Source organism: Mus musculus, chromosome 1 (assembly GCF_000001635.26).
Source record: "Mus musculus strain C57BL/6J chromosome 1, GRCm38.p6 C57BL/6J".
NCBI lineage: Eukaryota > Metazoa > Chordata > Mammalia > Rodentia > Muridae > Mus > Mus musculus.
In genome coordinates, this window is record NC_000067.6 from 148933337 (window position 1) to 148955186 (window position 21850).

At 36.4% G+C, this 21850-nt stretch overlaps 2 pseudogenes; both read right to left on the reverse strand.

Moving 5' to 3' along the window:
- Window positions 1-4554: 4554 nt before the first annotated feature.
- On the reverse strand, window positions 4555-5043 carry Gm4034 (annotated as a pseudogene).
- Window positions 5044-6867: 1824 nt separating this feature from the next.
- On the reverse strand, window positions 6868-7984 carry LOC102639452 (annotated as a pseudogene).
- Between the last annotated feature and the right edge of the window lie 13866 nt (window positions 7985-21850).

Below are 21850 nucleotides of genomic sequence, written 5' to 3' on the forward strand. Positions count from 1 at the left end.
CTGTGGGTATCTGCGCCTGTCTTAGTCAGTTACTGGCAGAACCTGTCAGACGACAGGTATACAAGGCTCCTGTGAACAAGCACTCATCATTGGCAATATTGTCTCTGTTTGGTGTCTGCAGATGGGATGGATCCCAAGATGGGGATGTCTCTGGATGGTCTTTCCTTCATTGTCTGTTCTGTTTTTTATTTTTTTCCTGCATTTTCTTTAAAATGGAACAGTTATAGGTTAAAAATTATGAGATGGATGGATGGGCCATAACCTAAGGTTAACTTCTAAACCATCTTATGTCATGGAAATCCCCATGTTGCTCTTCTCAGTATCTTTTTATATATATGTAGAGAGAGTTCACAGAAATATGTAAGTAAACATTGATTTATTCCTATCTTTTTTTAGACCTATAACTTCTAGACATGGACTTTCATTGAGTAGGTTTACATAAGAAGACAGTGTTTACTATACTGTTCATATTTACAACTAAAACATATGTTTGTGTTCAATTGTTCTTACATGTAAAATGCATTTGAATAAAAAAAACTTTATTCTTTTGTGGAGGAGGAGGAACATTCTTCCAGTTTTGGTGGGATTGCAGGCTGGTCTAACCACTCTGGACATCAGTCTGATAGTTCCTTAGAAAATTGGACATAGTACTGCCTGAGAACCCAGCTCATATATATATCCTGTGTATATACTCAAAAGATGCTCCAACATATAACAGGGACACAGGCTCCACTATGTTCATAGCAGTCTTATTTATAATAGCTAGAAGCGGGGAAAAACCCAGATGTCCTTCAACAGAGGAATGGATACAGAAAATATGGTACATTTACACAATGGAACACTAATCAGCTATTAAAATCGATGACTTCATGAAATTTACAGGCAAATGGATGGATCTAGAAAATATCATCTTGAGTAAGGTAACCCAGGTACAAAAGAACACACATGATATGCCCTCAATGATAAGTGGATATTAGCCCAAAGGCTCAGAATAACCAAGATAAAATTCACAGAACACATGAAGCTCAAGAAGAAGGAAGACCAAAGTGTGGATACTTCGGTCCTTTTTGGAAGTGGGAACAAGATACTCAAGAGAGGAAATATGGAGACAAAGTGTGGAGCAGAGACCGAAAGTAAGGCCATCCAGAAACTGTCACCCCTGGGGGTGGGGTGGGGAAATCCATCCCATATACAGTCACCAAACCCAGACACTATCACTGATGCCAAGAAGAGCTTGCTGACAGGAGCCTGATAAAGTTGTCTCCTGAGAAGCGCTGCCAGTGCCTGATAAATACATAAAAGAACCAAGCTACAGTCCACAGACACAAAGAGTATAGGTATAGAAGAGTCTAAGGTAACACAAAGGATCTCCTTTGAGTTCTAGTGACCCTTGAACTGTGGTGTATATTTCTAGATCTAGATTTGAGAACCATTTTGTCATTTAATGGAATTTCTATACTTTTACTTTTGATCTCAGCTCCACAGATATTTATTTGTTTTCTCTTGAAATAAAGAAAGAGGTTTTTGTTATGCTTATTTTTATTACATGTATTTGAATATAGAATTTCATCAACTGTTCTGTTCATTATTTACATCATCTATGCTTAATATTATCTATTAATCATGCATTCCACAGTTATTTTTGTTTGTTTAATTGACTTTTCATTTTCAACAATTTTTGGCTGTTACTTTCCATAAACTGGTTAGCGAGACCCTCATTCCTGAAGACAACATCTATATAACCCATTGAACATGGAGATGTTTTGCTAGTCACTACATAGATCCTTCACCCCTATTTTCAAGTATCATTGTGGGAGGAAGGTACTCTGGACACTATGAAGAAGAATGTAAGCAGCAAGCTAGTGCATTGCCTTCATGATGGACTAGGCCAATGGTGGACCAAAGATTGTGAGATTCACCAACCCATAACTGATTTGGCTTAAGAGCCACTCAACAAGGAGATAGAAGACATCCTCAGAAATGCTTAGGTAACTTACAGCCTAAAACTAGATAGCCCAGGGATCAGAGAAGATCCAAAGCTAAATAAAAATAAAAGAAATAATAATAATAAATAATAAAAGAAATAAAGATTTAAAGGAGACTCCTTAAAAAACAATCATAAGGAAATAAACTACCACTAATTACATCTATACACACACGTATGGGAATGTCTGAAGTATAAATGATATTAATTATATGAAATATAATGAGCCAGGTAAGAAAATACAAGGAAGTACAACAATATTTCTAATAGACATTATTGTTTTCTTTCCTAAATAGACTTTTTATTAATTTAATGAACCCAGGTTTCTGGAAGAACATCCAGTGCTCTTAACCATTGACCAATCTCTACAGTCCCTTTTCTTTGTGTGTTTTAAGCATATGTTTAATGAGTGCATGTGTGTGTGTGTGTGTGTGTGTGTGTGTGTGTGTGTGTGTGTGTGCATGTGTGTGAGTGTGTGTGTGTGTGGGGGGGGTATATGCATGTACCATTTTATGTACTTGAAGGCAAGAGAATAACTTCTTTGAGTCAATTCTCCCTTCCATCCTGAGGTTTCTTATATACAATATCAGGTCTTTGGTCTTAACATCAAATGGCTTTACTTATTAAGCCATCTCGTTGACCTTCTGAAGAGCATCTCTTCTGTGTAGAGCAGAACTGTAGGATCAGTAATTAGTGCAGTATTGATATGCACAACACCAATCATTACCTTTGTTAATATTAAAATCAGTGTTTATTATCTGGTTAAATTTTGATGTGTTTACCTGTGACCCTTTAATCATTAAACTCTGTCTTACTGGCAGCAATTTTATGTCCACTTTTCTGTTTTTGGAAGAAAATATAAAATGAAAATATGGAGATGTAAAGAAAAAAAATCCTGACTCTCACATTTCTTTCTGCTGATGTTCTTTAGAGCTCATTACCATCCCATAATTATAGGGCTCTTTTCAGAGATTTATATTCTTTACCTTTTATATTTTGAGAAGCTCTTTAGTAAAATTATGCAGCATCTGTAAAGCTTAATGTACTAAAATAAATAACTTTGAAGAAGCAACTATCAGCACATTGTGCAGATATTATAATCCATTTGTATATCCTTTCAAATGCGACTATCATTTAGACTTTATATTACATAGTTAAACTTTTAAATTAACAGGGATTTGACAAATATGCTTAGAAAACATGATGTTAAATGTTCTACAACAGCATAGTAGAATTCCTAAAGATGCCTTTTTTAATATAATGTATTTTATCAAGTAAGCACTTCAATAAAACTATTTAACAATACATTCCTTAGAGAAGTATAAATCTTATACTTAAATTTTTCTACCTGTTTTTTTTTTTTTTTTTTTTACACACAAGTCAAAACTTCATTTGTCCACAACAGGATTATGTGACATGATTAAGGAAAACAGAGGTTGGAGGCTTGTATGCATAGCATCTTGTTCACATTGCGGCCACTCGGAGGCATTGAGTGGCTGTCACATCACAACTATTGCCAGCAATGTCATGTCCAACTTCTCCTCAAGTATCTTACAGTGATCAGAGCTCCTGGGTTTGGCAACACCAGCACTCACATCCAATGGGGTCTCTTTCCCCACTCTTGTTACATTCTATAGTCTACTGGTCCCTACAACATCCTTGTGGAATAGGTAGGACAGGCAATTGCTAGTTCTCGCTTTATATGAAGAAACTGAGTTACAGAATAGTGAAGGCTCTTTGGAGGAGATAGCTGGTATCCTGAAGCTGAGGCAGGACTTCCAGTCTGCATTCCTACACATGGTCTCTACCATGCATGGTCTCCTTACTGTTTTGCGTGTCTTCTGGTTAACTCTTCAGGACCCTGAGGTTTACCTTATTTTGGTAACTCTGCCCATTTGGGTTTTCAATATACCTCAATTTTAACTCCACTTCTGTTCCTTAACACATCTCCTACGTCAACTAGGTTATCATCTATATTCTATAACCATTAAATTAATATGGCGTAGGTCTAGGTATCCCTAAAGATTTTTCCAGAAAACTATTATCTATATTAGCTTTATTTGGTTACAACAGATATTCATCTTTCATCTATCCATGTCATGGTCTAAAACAAGAGACAACAGACACTTATATATCTACTACAGTGAAATGGATTCACCCTGAGATGTTCAGTATGATGATTAGAACTTCCACCAGTATATTGATAAACACCAATACCCATAAATACAACCATAAACAGAATTTCAAACATACATTAACAGCTGAAAATACTAAGTTGCTAACCCCCATTTTTACCTTTACCATGTTATTTAAAATTCTAGAATTGAAAGGCACTATAAAAATTATATGGAGGAAATTCCTCAACTTATATATAAAAGAAATCAGGCCCAAAAACAGTAAGTGGTTTACGCAGTGTAAACAACTATGACTGGCCTGGAGTGGGGCGTGTCTGAGAAGATTCCAGTGTACTGCACAATACGCATTGCTCATGTAACCAGTGCACATTCTTCTTTTTTTTTTTCTTTTTAGAGTTAAAGACAAATCTTTACTTCAAACTCTGATCTACCAAATTAGCATTTCCCACCAACTCTGGGAGCAGAGACCTTCACAGGCTTCACAATCTTTTGTCTAGTTGCTGCCTTTGTGGGGCCTTGGCAGCAGCCATTGCTGTCTTCTTTGATGCCTGCTTAGCCTTTTTTTTTTTTTTTTTTTTTTTTTTTTCTTTTTTTGCTTCCGTGGCAGCCCTCTCCCTGGGCTTTCCTAACTTCCGGTTTCTGATTCCTCTTGGCCATTATATCAGCAAGAGAAGCACCAGTGATGGCTCGTTGGAATTTGACTGCACGGAGGATTCTTTTCTTTTGAATTTCTTCCCACTGTCCTTGTGTTTTCTTCTGTAAAGGACAGTCCAGTTTATCTGTCAAAGATTCCTTTTGGAAACAAATGTGGACTCACATTTTGCACTAAGTGACTGGAGAACCTTCCCTTCAGTCCTGGCGGAGCGCCGCCCTGTTCCGGGTAGATCTTGTACCGCTGAAACTGCACATCTCGACATTCATCGTGATAGATGCCACCAGTGCCCATTCTTACATCAGCTTGCTCTTTGCCATTTATTTCTAATTCCAGGAGTTTCCACGATTGTATTATCCTTTTATTTACTAATTTACATTGCCAGCTTGCATGTAAACACCTGACTAACAGTGCAAGCCTCTCCTTTCTCCCCACTCCCTAAAACCAAACCTCTCCCAAAACACTTGCTCATTTTTCTCTCCAGCATCCTAACTGCAGGAGGGCATTTAAAACCCCTGAATTCTTACCTGTGTTTTCTAGAGTACTACAAGACCTACTCAGAACCAGTTCAGTGAAGGCTAATAACCTCGAAGTGTAGGGGGTTTATCACTTCCCCTCAAGGACAGGGACTTGGGTGAGGGGTGTGTATTTATGCAGGGCTTGGGTTTAAAGGAGTTATCTCTGGGTAGAGGTCTTTATTGCACTCAGTCATCCTCTAATCTGAAGGGCAATGGGAGCTGTTCTCTTCCACCATACCCACTAACCATTAATAACTCACTTGAAAATAATTTGTCTCACTTGAAAAAAAAAAAGTTACTCTGGATCTGGACTTGCCCTCACTAACATGTTAGGGCCCAAACCAATCAGCAGCCAATGGAAATAAGTGCAATTAGCCACAGATTGGAAATGGATATAATTCAGGCTATTTCCATGTTCAAATGGCAAGCACAGTGTAAATAAAGTTTGTGTGTCTAAATAGGCTCAAATAATACTAAATGCAAAGATTTTTTTAAAAAATTTTTCTGCTTTATAAAACAGGCAATATATGAACATACCAAAGTCTACCAATTGGAAACATTTACCTACCACAGTGCTCAATTAGATCCTCATCTCTATAGAGACCAAGAACTAGTAAAATGAAGGCGGGGAAGCTGGTTGGACTAAGAGGAGTGCTTGCTAATAAGAATATAGTAAGGGATATAGCAGTGAAAATGTAAGAAACAAAGACACAAATGCAATTGTGCCTAGACTAGTGAGCCATGGGGAGATGTGAGAAGTTGAGACCTCAATCTAAGAGTCAAATTAATTAAACTGATACAGATTCAAGCAATGAGGTCAGGGAACACCTCTATATGAATGTGCTTACCTCTGTTCTCCTCAGCCAAGGGCAAATGCATTTATAACATACATGCGTATAGTGTATGTTTCCAACTTTGAAACCCTTTCACATCTATAAACCACTTCATCCTCAAAAAACCCTGTGACATAGCAAGGATAGGAATGGCTACTGATTTCCCTTTGACAGATTAGGAGACTATTGTAGAGGTAAAGAAAATTGCCTCACACTAGTGAGGAAGCCAGGACAAGCCAACTCATGCACTGATTCCTTATGGTTTCTACCAGGGCACCCTTCCATTCCTGAAAGGCTTTTCCATTAGTAGAGAATCTTAGAAAAAGAGACTCACCACTCTTCTGCAAATTAATTCATCTATTTTTTTTTCTGAACACACAGCAAAGGATGCAGGGTTGTACCAGTTTGGGAAATATGTGCATTCAATCAGTTCCTAGCTTTTATTATTTGAAAGCAACCTCTGAAGCAACTTCTCGAGCCCTAGCTGGAAAACCCTGGTACTTCTCTCACTGCTGTCACTAAGCCTCTGATGAGGATACCAGCATCACTGCACAGCTCATTAGCAGTGTCTTACCAGGCACTGGTCTCCTCATGAACAGCAACCAACCTCTCCAGCTTCTCTTTCTCTCTCTTGCAGAGTTCTCATGCCAACCTCCTGTTTTTTGCCAATTCAGCTGCAATGGTCCTGACTGCTGAGCACATTCTTCACCTTGCTCATCATCAAGGGTGATCACTGGTCAGGGTTCTATCCCCACAAGAAAGAAAAACAACTCTGGAAGAGGATTCTGGAGGCTGTGGTTTGGAGGTCACCCCAAGAAGGCTCTGGTTGGTGCTGGGTCAGGGACACACCCAGTCTTCTCAAGTGGCTGCTCCGACAGGAAGCAGCTGCAGCACCTCTAAAAGGGTGGTGGTAGCTGCTGTAACTGGGGGTCTGGAGATCACCCTACACCTGAGGATTTATTCCAGGAGTCCTCAAAGGTTCTCAGCTGACAATTCTCATCTGATTCCTTAACTATTTAAAAATATGCTGATGATCAGATGCCTGAGTATTTTTTGCTTTCCAAATACTTATTCCTTCTTCCCCTAACGTGTCAGAGGTCACTAAATTCTAATAGCAGTGCTTCTTGTCTCGAGCAACAGTCTCCTTAAGTTGTGTGGGTCAACCACTATCTGATTTCCAAGAAGCTGACCAAACGTATGATAGAATCAACAGAGCAGTAGATCTCTATACTTTTGGCACAGGCAACATAGACCTTTAAACACAATGCCTTCAGAACATTAAACTTGGAGCAGCAATGGCGTTCTGTGTGACAGAATCCCTCTTGCTGCATCTGCTTAGACATGATCTGATAGGCACCTGTGTTATGATGCATAGTCTGTAGGTACTGGATATACTCTACCTTGCCTAATATGGAGAGGAGAGTTTGTGTTGCCTGTCTGGACCAATGCATACCTGCACTGCTATTGATGGTATCCATAGTGGACAAGGAAGGCTACTGAAGCAAGTTCCTGGGCAGCAGGGATGAGTTTTGAAGGCATGAGGAAGCTCTGTGTGTTTTCAGCATGTATCCAGGTGCCAGCCAGTTCTTTCCTCTCAGGGCTAATTGCTGAGAAGGCAGGGCTGAGGACCTCACTTCTGGTTTCTACCAAGGATTTGTTTTACTTTCACAACTGTGCTTGAAATATTTCTTATTCTGCTTTGTTTTGCTGCCAGTCCAACCACCTATTCATTTTCTGAGTGAGCAGCAATAGCTGGTGTGACTCTATTCCCTGCATAATGTGCAATCACCTCTGTAATGGCCATCCTTCTAGACATTCGCACAGACTGATGGGTACCCCATTTAAACTCCAATTGCAGCCATGAGGCAATGGAAACCATAACAGCTCAGTGAGAAAGCCTTCAGCAGCAACAGCTAGCCTCATCAGAATAAGACCATCCAGCATTGCAAATTTTCTTAATTTCCAATGGATATCTTCAAATACAAATTAATTTCCAAATCACAGTATACTTATATAGCCTATACTAATATAAAATAAATAAGCCATAAACACAATTTTATAAATATTCAGCATAAAATAAACTAAAATGAATTGAAAGAATCTGGGTGAATTCTAATGAAATAAAAATAGCACAAGAATTAAAATGCATATAATAGCTGGAAAGATGGCTTAGTGATAAGCACACTTGCCACAAAGCATGACATTCTGGATTGAGGCTCAAAGACTCTAATAGGGGAAGGAGAGAGCCAACTCCCCTGGTATGTGCATGCACACATATACATGCATTCATACACAAATAAATAAGTAATAAGTAAATGAATCTAAATATTAAAATATATGCAATAATAAAAATTAACAAGATGATAGTTTGTAATATTTGATTGTCCGATATGGTAAATAAACATTTTACATATATTTCATCATTTGAAAATTAAAAAAAATAAACTTCCATAAAAAATAAGCTCTATTGAATAGTAACTTGGGAAAAGAAGAATGCATTTAAAAGTTTCTAAGATTGTGAATGTTCTCAGAATAAACAGAATCTTAGAAATTGTAAGATAAACTAAAGAGATACTACATTGTTATAAAAATAAATGTAATGTTTACTCTTTTAGAAAGATTCATTAGTGAACTTACATGTAAATTGATTATATCATTAGATTACATTTAAACTATTGAACCCTAAGTGTTAATTCAAGTTGCTTTGCATATATAAACTAATTGTTGTCAAATATGTTTTCATAGAATGACATAAAAAACTTAACAGATGCTCAATTCCCACAGAAAATAAGTCAGGTTGGTTTGCCATATTGCAAGAATCTGCACTGTTTTCTAAATTTTTAAAACCAGGACAAGTAAACTGCTACATTAACCTTTTGTAATTACAATTTAATTATTCTCCACATGCCAGTTCACATTTATGCAGCATTTTCTTCTGAATTATTTAATTGTTTCATTTAATTCCTCAAATGGTGTTCTAAAGTCTGGTGTTTAATAAACACATTTTGGATAAAGTATCTAATATATTACTAATAATTATGGTATATACATAACACCCATATATTTGTGAATATAGTAATGTGTGTAATATATATGTATATATATGTATATACATGTATGTTTGTATATATATGCATATGTATATATATGCACACATATATATGTATATATACACATATATATGCCTGTGTGTGTATATATATATATATATATAGAGAGAGAGAGAGAGAGAGAGCATGATAGAGAAAAGACCCAAATTCACTCATCAGAGCTGATGATCAGCACACTATAAAGCTTTATAATTTGATTATAACATATATATCCCTACTAAATATAGGACAGTCTATTTTTATATCATTTATTCTTTACACTTAGGGGTGTTGTTATTATAAACTCTTTTAGTAAACATTTTGTAAATATTTTCATTTTTAATATTTGTAATCTTTTGAACAGTACAGTAGAGTTATGAATGTTTACTTGAATTCTTCTAATATATTGCCTTATTCCTTCATTTCAGCCAACAGATATTTTGTGTTCTGAATTATCCGGTTTTTTTCCCACTAAACTAATCATTATTGTGAGGTTAAATACAGGAATACAGTTTTTAACTCTACCCATGCCAATTATATAAAATTAAGATTTCTCTACGCAAGCATGACAAATAATTATTGTTCATGACAAATAATCATTGTTCTTAACAAATTTCTTCTGTTTTCATCCCTAAATAATTCAAAAGAATGTTAGCTAATATTTAGAGTGAGTGTGGAGTTTTAGACAGGGTTTTCCTTGGAACTCACTGTGTAGTACATGTTGGCCTCAAAATCAAAATGATCCGCCTGCCTCTGCCTCCCAGAGTGGTAGGATTAAAGGCGTGTGCTGGCAACCCAGCTGATAATATTCTTAAATCTGGAGTCATTTCCATAATATATCCTCTTTTTGTTACTATTCCTTAAGAATTTTGTTCCTTGGGGATTGTAATTATTTATGTCATAAACATAACTGTATTAAGTGGCTTTAAAATATATTAATAACTGTATTCTTGAAATCTATAAAACTTAGATTTTAATGGCTCTGTGCTCACTTCCAATATCCTCATTGCCTAGTAACAAATTATTCTGTGATTCCTGCCTTTAGTGTCACTTATGGGGTGACTCTAGTTAGTAAAATGGAGCAATGCTACTAATAAATTATTCCCATAATTGTTTTACTTAGATTAGTAACTTCTGTAATATTAACTTAGGAGAAAGGGGCAGCAGTAAGACTGGGAGGGAAGAGGGGGGTTGTGAAAAAAGGATATTAACTATGCAATCAACTGTAACTTACCAGGCCTCAATGTTACAGGTCCTTCCTTGATATCACAGAGATACATCAACCTTGCAGGCTTTAGTTCCTTGCTCTGATCAGAGAAATGGGGAGATAAGAAAACGCTAAAGGGCCCAATTTGCATGAGGTTGAATATTGATTTTAAATTATTTATAAAGTAAAGCAACTTGATTCCATGAATGTGAGTTGGTTGAATTTATACATTTTCAAATGGGATGTCTTTGTTTTATCCCCATAAGAAGTGGCAACTCTAAAGCACTCAAGCTCATAGACAATCATGAAAAAGGAGTTGTGTATGAAAAGAAGGCTAAGAACCAGAGAATTGGAGGAGTACTGCTAAATGCTACCCTATGGACATAACATGTCTCTCATATATGAACTCACAGCATCTGTCATTACTGACAGAACACTTGCATAAGATCAAGCTAGTTAAAGTCAAAGCAAAGAGGGTTAAAGATCATGAGATCCATTCCTAGCTGAGTTGCGCTGGGAAACTGATGATGTAAAAAAGGAAAAGTCACTTTTATTTTATGGTATGGCCAATGCATATGACTGCACTTCCCTGTGAATATGATCAGGACTAATTAAATTTGATGTGTACATACATACATGCATGCATACATACATACATACAAGGAGCTGATGTGGCATATTATGGAGAGGCTAAAGGACAGGTTTGGAGAGTAGATATTGTCAAGATTTATTGTATACATAGATAGACAATATCAAAGGAGATATTATATATATAACACTAAAGAATAACATAATATATGACTTTTTAAAAGTTAACCTGAGATCTCTACAAAACACATAGTTTCTATATTTCTTAAGTTCCAATACATATTAGATCTATTTCCATTAGACTAGTAGGTATACTTGGGGTGTCTGTTTGAAATAAATTTATTCAATGGTATCTCGTAATTTAGATAGGAAGAGAGGATGTTTTCATCCTAAGCATTGGTTGTAATATCGTGGTTTATTGCTCTTAATATTATTTGTTGCAGGTGCCACTAGGTTTTAGTGAATCTTAATAGCTGAATTTGCCTCCCTCATTTGAAAATTTGTAATATCATATGAGCTTCTAAAGATACTGTGTTCTATCCTCATCAAGGCCTTAGAACCTGGGATTTGAGGCAAACAGAGAATAAAGAAGATTCATTATGTAAAGCTACATCTTCTTCATGACTTTGAAATTCTTGTGACAAAAGTCAGACTATGACTAAACACACACTGGATTGATGCCTTCTGGACTGCCAGAAGTCTCTGACTTACATCATTTCTCTTTGAATTTGCAGGTGTTTAAACAGCTTCAGCTAAGGCATTTTATTCTGTTTCAGAAAATGTAAATTCATGTATTTACCTATTCACATATTTGTGTTTCCACAGAAGACATGAAAACACACACAAACATGTCCACATGTACATGTATACACACATATAAACACAAATATACACAGTAGAAGATAATAATATTCAAAGGGCATTTCTATATATCCATTTTGCATAAGTAGAGTGGCAGGTGGAATGGTTAAGCCATTTGTCTATTTATACGTTAATCAGAACTATTTGGAAGCTTTAATTTTTTTCTTGGATATTTTCTTTATTTACATTTCAAATATTTTACCCTTTCCAGTTCTCCCATTCAGAAACCCCCTATCCCATCCCCCCTTCCCCTGACTCTATGAGGAGGCTCTCCCACCCACACAATCCCATCCTCCCACCCTGGCATTGCACTACACTGGGGCATGGAACACCCTCAGGCCCGAGGGCCTCTCCTCTCACTGATGTCCAACAAGGCCATCTTCTGCCACGTATGTGGCCAACACCATGGCTTGCTCCATGTGTATTCTATGGTTGGTGGTCCAGTCCCCCCGGAAGCTCCAGGGGTTCTGGCCTGTTGATACTTTTGCTCTCTCCATGGGGCTGTGACCCTCCTCAGCTCCTTCAGTCCTTTCCCCTCCATTGAGAACCCCTGAGCTCAGTCCAATGGTTGGCTATGAGCTTCCTTCTCTGTATTTATCAGGCTCTGGCAGAGCCTCTTAGGAGATAGCCATATCAGGCTTCTACGGGCTGGAGAGATGGCTCAGTAGTTAAGAGCACTGACTGCTCTTCCAGAGATCCTGAGTTCAATTCCCAGCAACCACATGGTGGCTCAGAACCACCCGTAATGGGATCATATGCCCTCTTCTGGTGTGTCTGAAGAAAGCAACAGTGTACTCAAATACATAAAATAAATATTTGGAACCTTTTAAAACATATATATGAGTGCTTCTGAAGGTTCTGATAGCTTTCCTCAATAATTATCAAGTGTGAGAAAGTCACCATATACCATATCCTCAAAATAAAGTTATATTCTTTCTTATTTCTCTTCATATATAGACAGTAGGCAGGATATGGTTATAGTAAATATTAGGATAGCAGACATAGTATGATCTCAAGTCAAACCTGTGAACAACTGTCTCTACTCTTTCTCACTGTTAACACTTATTTCATTTTCAGTATTAGTGGGGTATAATTTGTAACACTAACAGTCCCTTGAAATTTTACTATGAACAAATTAATATATGCAAGAAAAAGAAAGTTACATCACACTGTGATTTACAATAGCAGTGTTCTTTTTTCTTTTCTTTTTCTTTCTTTTTTTTTTTGTCAGTCTTCAGGCACTGCCCACTTTTTTTTATTACATATTTTTCTCAATTACATTTCCAATGCTATCCCAAAAGTCTCCCACCCACCCCCCACTCCCCTACCCATCCATTCCCATTTTTTGGCCCTGGCGTTCCCCTTTACTGGGGCACATAAAGTTTGCCTGTCCAGTGGGCCTCTCTTTCCAGTGATGGCCGACTAGGCCATCTGATTTGTAGCTCAAGGCAATTTTTTTTGGATCAAATGACATTTTCACAGGGGTTACATATCAGATATCTTACATGTAAAATATTTACATTATTATTCATAACATTAGAAAAGTCACAGTTATGAAAAGAGAAAGTTGTGACACATCCATCAGTTTTTCCTTAATTTGTTTAAGACATAGTTTTAAAAATCCCAGTTTTGTTTTGATTTCATATAATTGATAAAGACAAAATTATCTTTTCATGTTCTGTGAAAAATTGTGTTAGAATTTTGATGGGGATACATTGAATCTGTACAATATTATTATAGGATAGCCAGTTTTAGAATATTTATTTTAATACTGCATGAGAATTTGGGATCTTCCCATATTTTTGTATCTTTTAAAACTTTTCTTTCTTCTATGTCTTTAAGGTTTTAACATACAAGTCTTTCACCTGCTTGGTTAGGGTGAAGAATATTTTTTGAGGAAATTGTGAAAGGTACTGTTTTCCTGAAGTCCTTGGATAGTTGCCATTTGGATATTGGAAGTTTACTCATTTTTCTGAGTTAATTTTGTATCTTATAACTTTTCTGAAAGTGTTTATCAGCTATAAGACGTTCTTGGTGGAATTTTTAGGGTCACTTATATTTACAAGTCTATCAAATGAAAATAAGGATACTTTGATAACTTCCCGTCCAACTTGTATCACCTTGATCTGCTTTAGTTGTATTATTGCTCTAGCCAAACCTTTTTTTCAGTATATTGAATACATATGGAGAGAGTCAATAAACTTATTTTGATGTTAACGGGAATGATTTGAGCTTGTCTCCACATAGGTTGATGTTGTCTATGAGCTTGCTGTAAATTGCCTTTATTAGTTTGAAATATAACCTTTGTATCAATAGCCTCTGCAGTACTTTAATTATGAAGAGGTTTTGTATTTTGTCAAAAGCTATCTCCACATGCAATGAAATGACCCATGTTTTTTGTCTTTCAGTCTGCTTATATGGTGGATTACATTTATCAATTTATATGTGTTGAGCCACCCTTGTATGCCTGCCATAAACTCTACTTCTCATGATGGGCTATCTTTTGATGAGTTCTTAGATTTGATTTGCAAGTATTGCTTTGAGAATATTACTATCAATATCCATAAGAAAAAATAGACCGTCATTCTCTTTATTTGTTGAGATTTTATGTGGTTTATATATCAGGGTACCTATGAATTCTTTTAAAAAGTAGGGCATTTTTATATTTTATGAAAAAAATGGAGAAATATTGATGTTGATATTTTTTGAAAATCTGGTAGAATTCTGTGTTAAACCTTTTTTTTTTTGTTCCTCTTGTTTTTAGAGGGCAGAATTTTAATTATAGCTGTTATTTCACTTGGGGTAATAAACTGTTTAAATTGCTTATATGATCTTAATTTAAATGTTCCTTGGTGGTATGAATCAACAAAATTAGGGGGCTGGAGAGATTGCACAGTGGTTAAGAACACTGGCTGGTATCCCAGAGGTCCTGAGTTCAATTCTCAGCAACCACATGGAAGTTCACAATCACCTGTAGTAGGATCTGATGTCCTCTCCTGGTGTGTCTGAAGACAGTGACAGTGTACTCATATAAATAAAATAAATAATTTTTAAAATTTTAGATTTCCAACTTAGTAGAGAACAGATTTTCAAAGTATGTTCTTATCACTCTTTGGATTTCCCTTGTGTATGTTGTTATGTCCCTGTTTTGTTTCTATGTTTCTTAATTTGTATCTTTATTCTCTGGCTTCTAGTTAATTTTGCTAAGAGATTATCAATCTTGATTTTCCTTCAGTTTTTATATTCATTGTTTCCATTTCTACTTTCCTGTTTTAAACAATATTTTTCTTATTATTTCACTGTTTACATATTCAGAGTTTTCATTAATAGATTTATTTATATCTTCTGTAAGGTCCTTGAACATATTTATGGTAGCAATTTTGAAGTCCTTGCCTGGTGCTACATCCATATTCCATTTCTCAAGACTTACTCTATTAATAGAGTTGTAGAGCTCTAGTTGGACAGATTGTCCTAGCTGTTATTGACTGTATTTTTATGCTAGTTTATAGGCTTCTGGGCTTGGGGTGATTGTAATTCTAAGTGCCACTATCCTGTTTTGTGTTTGTTGTGTGATTGTAATGTCCCTTGTTTAGAATTGTCCTCTCTAATTCTTTGGAATATCTGTCTGGCACTTTTGGATTGCCTAGCAACAATGAATGCTTATGAATTTTGTCAGGTATAGTCACTGGGGGTCAAATGCAGAAAGTGTTTTTAGATATCGGGGGCTGAGACTAAGGACTAAGGATGGGTTACAAAAAAAAAGGGGGGCTGAGAGAGTCCACAGATGGAAGGATAGGGTTGGGAATCTGAAAAAAGCTGAGACCACAGCAGTTTATAGTACTGTCAGTTAGACAGGGAGATTGGAATTACTGAGAAGAGCAAGTGAAGATTTCTTACATGATTCCCGGGCCACCATAAGTGACTGGCAGATTTCCAGAAGGAGTGACTGAGGGAGTTGGGGGTGAAACAAAGGGAATGTGGTGTAGTTGAAGACAGCTGTAGAAAAGTTGTGTGATCCTTTAGATATAGGGAAGAGAGGTCACAGCAAGTAATCCTCTATAAAACTGGGACTAAGAGTTCCAGGACATCCAGGGCTACACAGAGAAACCAAAAAGAAGAAGAAGAAGAAGAAGAAGAAGAAGAAGAAGAAGAAGAAGAAGAAGAAGAAGAAGAAGAAGAAGAAGAAGAAGAAGAAGAAGAAAAAAAAAAAAAGACTGGGTGACTGGAATTGCATGAGAGGAAGGAGATGCCTTCTATTTTCAGGTCTGGATTAGAGTGTGAGATTGTTTCTAAATCTCCTACCATGGACTGTGCACCCCTGGTGCTAAGTATTTTCTGTCCCATAACATCAGAAATGTCATGATGAAGAAAATGTGAGGCACAGCATATATCCAACGCAAGCTTTTATACAGAAAGAACATATTCAGAGAGGTTTAAAAAATATATGGCACCTTGGAAGGGTGAGCTTCTGTGAAATAAACATGCTATGCCATCAAGCTGTGGTTATTTACAGCAAGCACAGGCATTGTCTTCTCAACCTTCACACCTCAAGTTGTTTCAATAAGCCCATACTGTTCCTGTGAGAAGTAATTACAACTAGAAATGATAGCAAAACCATATTCTCAAAGGACATTGTTGTATGGTAACCTAATGATGCAGATAGAATATCGTTTAGCACATTTTAAAAAGAATTATGAAGAACATTGCCAATGACATTATGTTATGTCCTTTAACATATAACATAATATTTGAATGCAAAATAAGTACAATGCCTTTAAAGGGTTGAATAAAAACCTAACTTTTCAAAATTCATATAGCTCAGCACAATATTCTTCTTATGTGAGTCATAATTTACATAAATCCACATCCATGAGATACTAATGTTTTTGAATAGCAAGAAATGATGTCTTAAAAATAACATATGATATTATAACAATAATCATAAGCAAAATATTGTGTATTTCATTTTGCATATTTTAAAAGGATATAGATAATAGATTTTATATTAAAATGTTTCCTCATTAAATATAAGTCAAAATATAGGCTTTTACTTGAACATTCATTGATTTTAATATGAAATAATTACTTCACTAAATGCTAAAGACAATAAATAAAAAGAATTCCTTGTGACAGCAACACAACATTCTAATGTCTATAGTTTATAGTTTGTGTATTATACTGACTGCTAGAACAAAATGAACCTCTAACGTGAGTTCCATCCACACCAAAATTGTGTCACCAACCCTTACAATTCATTATTTAAAAAGATAATTTAAAAAGAAAAAAATTAAATATACATAGGTACATACTTTATATTCCAAATATGATTTAGTTCTTACCTTATTATCTGCATTAAGAATATATTCTACCAAATTGTGCATATACTTAATTAAACATATTTTAAAAAACTAAAGTTCCATCAATATTGTTCAGTAAATAATGCTGTCTCAAACATATGTTTAGCAAGCCCTATGTATTAAACAACATAAATCAGAGCAGAGAGCTTTCTAATTTAAGGTCACTTTTGGATTCTGTTCTAGATTTGAACTAAGTGTTAGCGCCATCTGTTTACAATTTGTTGGCCCAACTTCATGGCATTATTGTCCCAGTCAATATCACTTCTCACTAATTCAGGTCAGGCTAAAAATTGATTTACATTAAATTAGAACAAATTGTAACCCATGGTGGTCTCAGATTAGGTTAGCAGTTGTTGGGCCATGTTGTAAAACCAGCAGGTCAGACTACATGTCAACTGTGAAATGGGATTCCATGGAAAAATTGCAGCGTTAATTCATGGCATCTTCAACAACATTTTGGATAGGAAAAATATTCTTGTCTCTAGCTCTTGTCCCTAGTTCTTTCCTCTAGCTGCATATGTATCAAAAGATGGCCTAGTCGGCCATCACTGGAAAGAGAGGCCCATTGGTCATGCAAACTTTATATGCCTCAGTACAGGGGAACGCCAGGACCAAAAAGGGGGAGTGGGTGGGTAGGGGAGTGGGGGGGGGGAGTGTATGGGGGACTTTTGGGATAGCATTGGAAATGTAAATGATGAAAATACCTAATAAAAATATTTAAAAAGAAAAGAAAGAAAGGTTTATAAAAAAATGCACTAGAGACACATTCAAATGTAAAAAGTATCAACTTGCTAAATACTGTGATGCATAATGCATGCTAACAATGTGATGTTCATTTTGGCATATGATCTCTACTGTCTTAGTCATTCTTCTACTCAGGAAACATTACATCCCACTCAAAAAATGATTTTCTTTTAAATGTCTTTCACAAATAAGGTACTGAGCAATACTGTAAAATATCATATACATTATATACATTTTGAAAAGTAATTCGAGAATATGTGCATATGTGAGTACATATTTATATACTCTTTACACTTAGAAGTCATCATTAGATACTGTCTTCAAATTCACCAACTTAAATATGTCTGAGATTGTGAGTGAATGTCTTTGAGTAGTATGAGTGTGTGTGTGAATGTGTGTGTGTGTGTTTGTGTGTGTGTGAAATACAGAGCCAGATGCTTGCTTGTAGCCAAACATTAAACAGCACAGGTTCCCCAATGGAAGAGTTAACAGATAAGACTGGTGGAGCTGAAGGGATTATAGCAACTCCATAAGAAGAACAACAATATCAAACCCAGAGCTCCCAGGGACTAAACCATCAATCAAAGAGTACATATGGGGGGACGCATGAAACCAGCCACATATGTAGCAGAGGATGGATTTGTGGAAAATCAATGGGAGGATAGACCTTTGGTCCTGTAAAGACTCGATGATCCAATGCAGGGGAATGCCAGAATGGTGAGGTGGGAGTGGATGTGTGGGATGGGGGAAGGAGGATGGTATAGGGGGTTTATAAAGGGGAAAATGTGAAGGGGGAAAATGTTTGAAATGTAAATAAAGAAAATATTTCATAAAATTATAAAAAATGGTTCTGTCATGCATTCTTCAGCTCTCTTCTTTCTGAAGTACATGTGTTCCTGTCAGAAATGCTTCAATTGTCAACTGTTTTGGAAATACTCAAGCCACATCAATTTGTTATTTACAAATAAGTATAAATCCCTGAGCAATTTTCACAACTCAAGACAACTCTGGAAGACTCTCACTCTTTAGATCTCCTTGTGGGACTGAGTGAGCCTTAATCAAGCCTGCATCAATTTTCTTTTTCCTTCTGGTTCCCTTTTACTCCTTTTCCTGTAGTCTTTCTCTCCTTTTATGGAGACAGCAGAAACACTGTTCAATAACCCCCGACCCCCCACTCAGAGACATCTGAATCCATTTCTTTAGAGCACTAAAGGGCTCTTAGTGATGCAGGTAGCCAAGAATGTCTTCAGTAAAGAGCTCTCTGAAACCTCACCTGCATAGGGTAGGTTCACCATCTCTCAAACCTCATCTGTATAAGGTAGATTCACCATGTGTTGATATTCTCTTTTGAAATCTAAGCATTTATACATATTTTAGAGTGTTGTTTTGTATAGACACTTAATGGCATGGCTTAATTTGTAATTCCAAAGCTACAAAAGCAAAAGCACAGTGTTACATGAGATCACTGGGTGTGTACATCAATTTCTCATCTCTAAAATCTTTAAGTAAAGTCACTGACAGAAAGGGATTGAAATGAACTAGAAATTTATAAGCATTCTTTGAGATATGGTACATATCATATGCATAAGTGTCTCAGTCCAGTATCTTAAGTGCTTCAGGCATTTGGAAAGGATCAGAAGACTGGGAAATATGCATTGTTGGAACAGGACCCCAACATGATTCTGCATTCAAACCCTGAAGTTTACTGAGTTGCTCTCTGCTCCCTAGTCATTTTCCAGAACTGTGTTGTCTATCTTGAAAAGTATTACCCAGCCTGAAACAACTCCAACAGAAGCTTGAATATGATAATACAATAATAATCGATATAAAATAGGGAGTTAATCCATGACACTGATGCAATAATGAGTGATAAAGTAGTCATCCCATTTCAACATTTCTTAACTTTACAGTAAAAAATAACTATATCACCACACACACACACACACACACACACACACACACACACACACACACTTTTTGTTGTTTCAAAGAATATATCATTCTCTTTATCTAACTCAGTCCAGTCAATTTATGAAGCTTTTTCCCCAGTAAAGATGGGTTTGAATGACACTGTGTTCTTCCAGAAGCACCATCTGGATTCTTGACAGACTATTGGCAGCTAGGAACTCAGTTCTTAAATGAAACAGTTCTCTGGAGACTCTACTCAAGTTAATCCATTGATATGTGTGTGTGTGTGTGTGTGTGTGTGTGTGTGTGTGTGTGTGTGTGCATGAATAAATGGTTTTAGTACTTTGACATTGTAGCCTTCTTTTTCTCTTGTGATTAGTAAACTAGTTACAATTTAAGATCCGATAAGTTCATAGAGTTCATTATGAATCATATTGTTAAAATGAAGTTGATTACTTTAGTTTTATGTCAGAATCTTACCATACTAAATATTATTAATTCAATAAAGTTTATTCATCTCACAAAGCTTCTAAAGCCACAAGGACACTGAATTTTTCCTCAGTACTATCACATTTCCAGCTAAGACAGAGCCAGAACTTACAGTATTCTATAATTAACTTATATATTAAAAACAACAAATGAGTTAATTTGTGATCAAAGAAATAAATTCATGTAATATATTAGAGTCAGAATGCTTTTCTGTTTCCTATACATTGATATAGCTTTTATTAAGTAATTTATGTAGTAAATCTTATTGTGATGGATATTTTTATGCAAACTTGATAGGAGCTAACATCATCTGGAAGATCAGTTCAGAAAATGCCTTCATGCTCCGACTGCAGGCAAAACTGTAAGACATTTTCTTGATTGACGATTAATATGGGAAGGCCCGGCTCAGTCACTGGGAACAGTGTCATCCCATGGTAGTTGGCCATGAGTGGTAAGGAAAACAGATGGAGCAAGTTATGAAGAGGAAGACAGTAAGTAGAATTCCATGGCCTCTGCAGCTGCTCCTACCTCCAGGTTTCTGCCCTGCTTGAGTGCCTCTCCTGACTTCCTTCAAAGAAAAACAGCAATATAGAAACCAAATAAATCTCTCCTTGCCAGCTTTCTTTTTGCTAGTAGTATTTCATAACAGAAATAGAAACCATAACTGAGACACTTGGCAAGTCCATAAATATTTGCTCATTCAGTGTGAAGAAATGCCTTCAGGTACGTAGGTGAACGGCTCTGGTTCAGTGCTTCACACATACACACAAGTTTGGCTTGAAGAACCTAGAAAGAGACTATGCTGTTTAATTCCATTTAGAAAAATAAAAAAAGTAGAAGTGGCCATACCAATGTTTTCCCTTAACAGATAGCAACAGATATCATCATCTACAAAAAAACAAAGCAACAAACAAACAAACAAAATCAGTAAACTAAAACTATTTCAATGTAGGCTTTCATCAAGGACTCTCAAATGGAATAAATCTTCCTAGATAGACATTTCTTGACAAATAATTCTGCACCACAAGATCATAAAAATAATCAGCCACCAAACATAGACACTAGTGCATATGCCAGCAAGATTTTGATAAAAGGACCCTGATATAGGTGTCTCCTGTGAGGCTATGTCAGTGCCTGGCAAATACAGAAGTGAATGCTTACAGTCATCTATAGGATGGAACACAGGGCCCCCAATGGAGGAGCTAGAGAAAGTTCCCAAGGAGCTGAAGGGGTCTGCAACCCTATAGGTGGAACAACAATATGAACTAACCAGTACCCCCAGAGCTTGTATCACTAGCTGCATATGTAGCAGACGATGGCCTAGTCGGCCATCATTGAAAAGAGAGGCCCCTTGGACTTGCAAACTTTATATGCCCCAGTACAGGGGAACACCAGGGCCTAGAAGTGGGAGTGAGTGGTTAGGGGAGCAGGGTGGGGGGATGGTATAGGGGACTTTAGGGATAGCATTTGAAATGTAAATGAAGA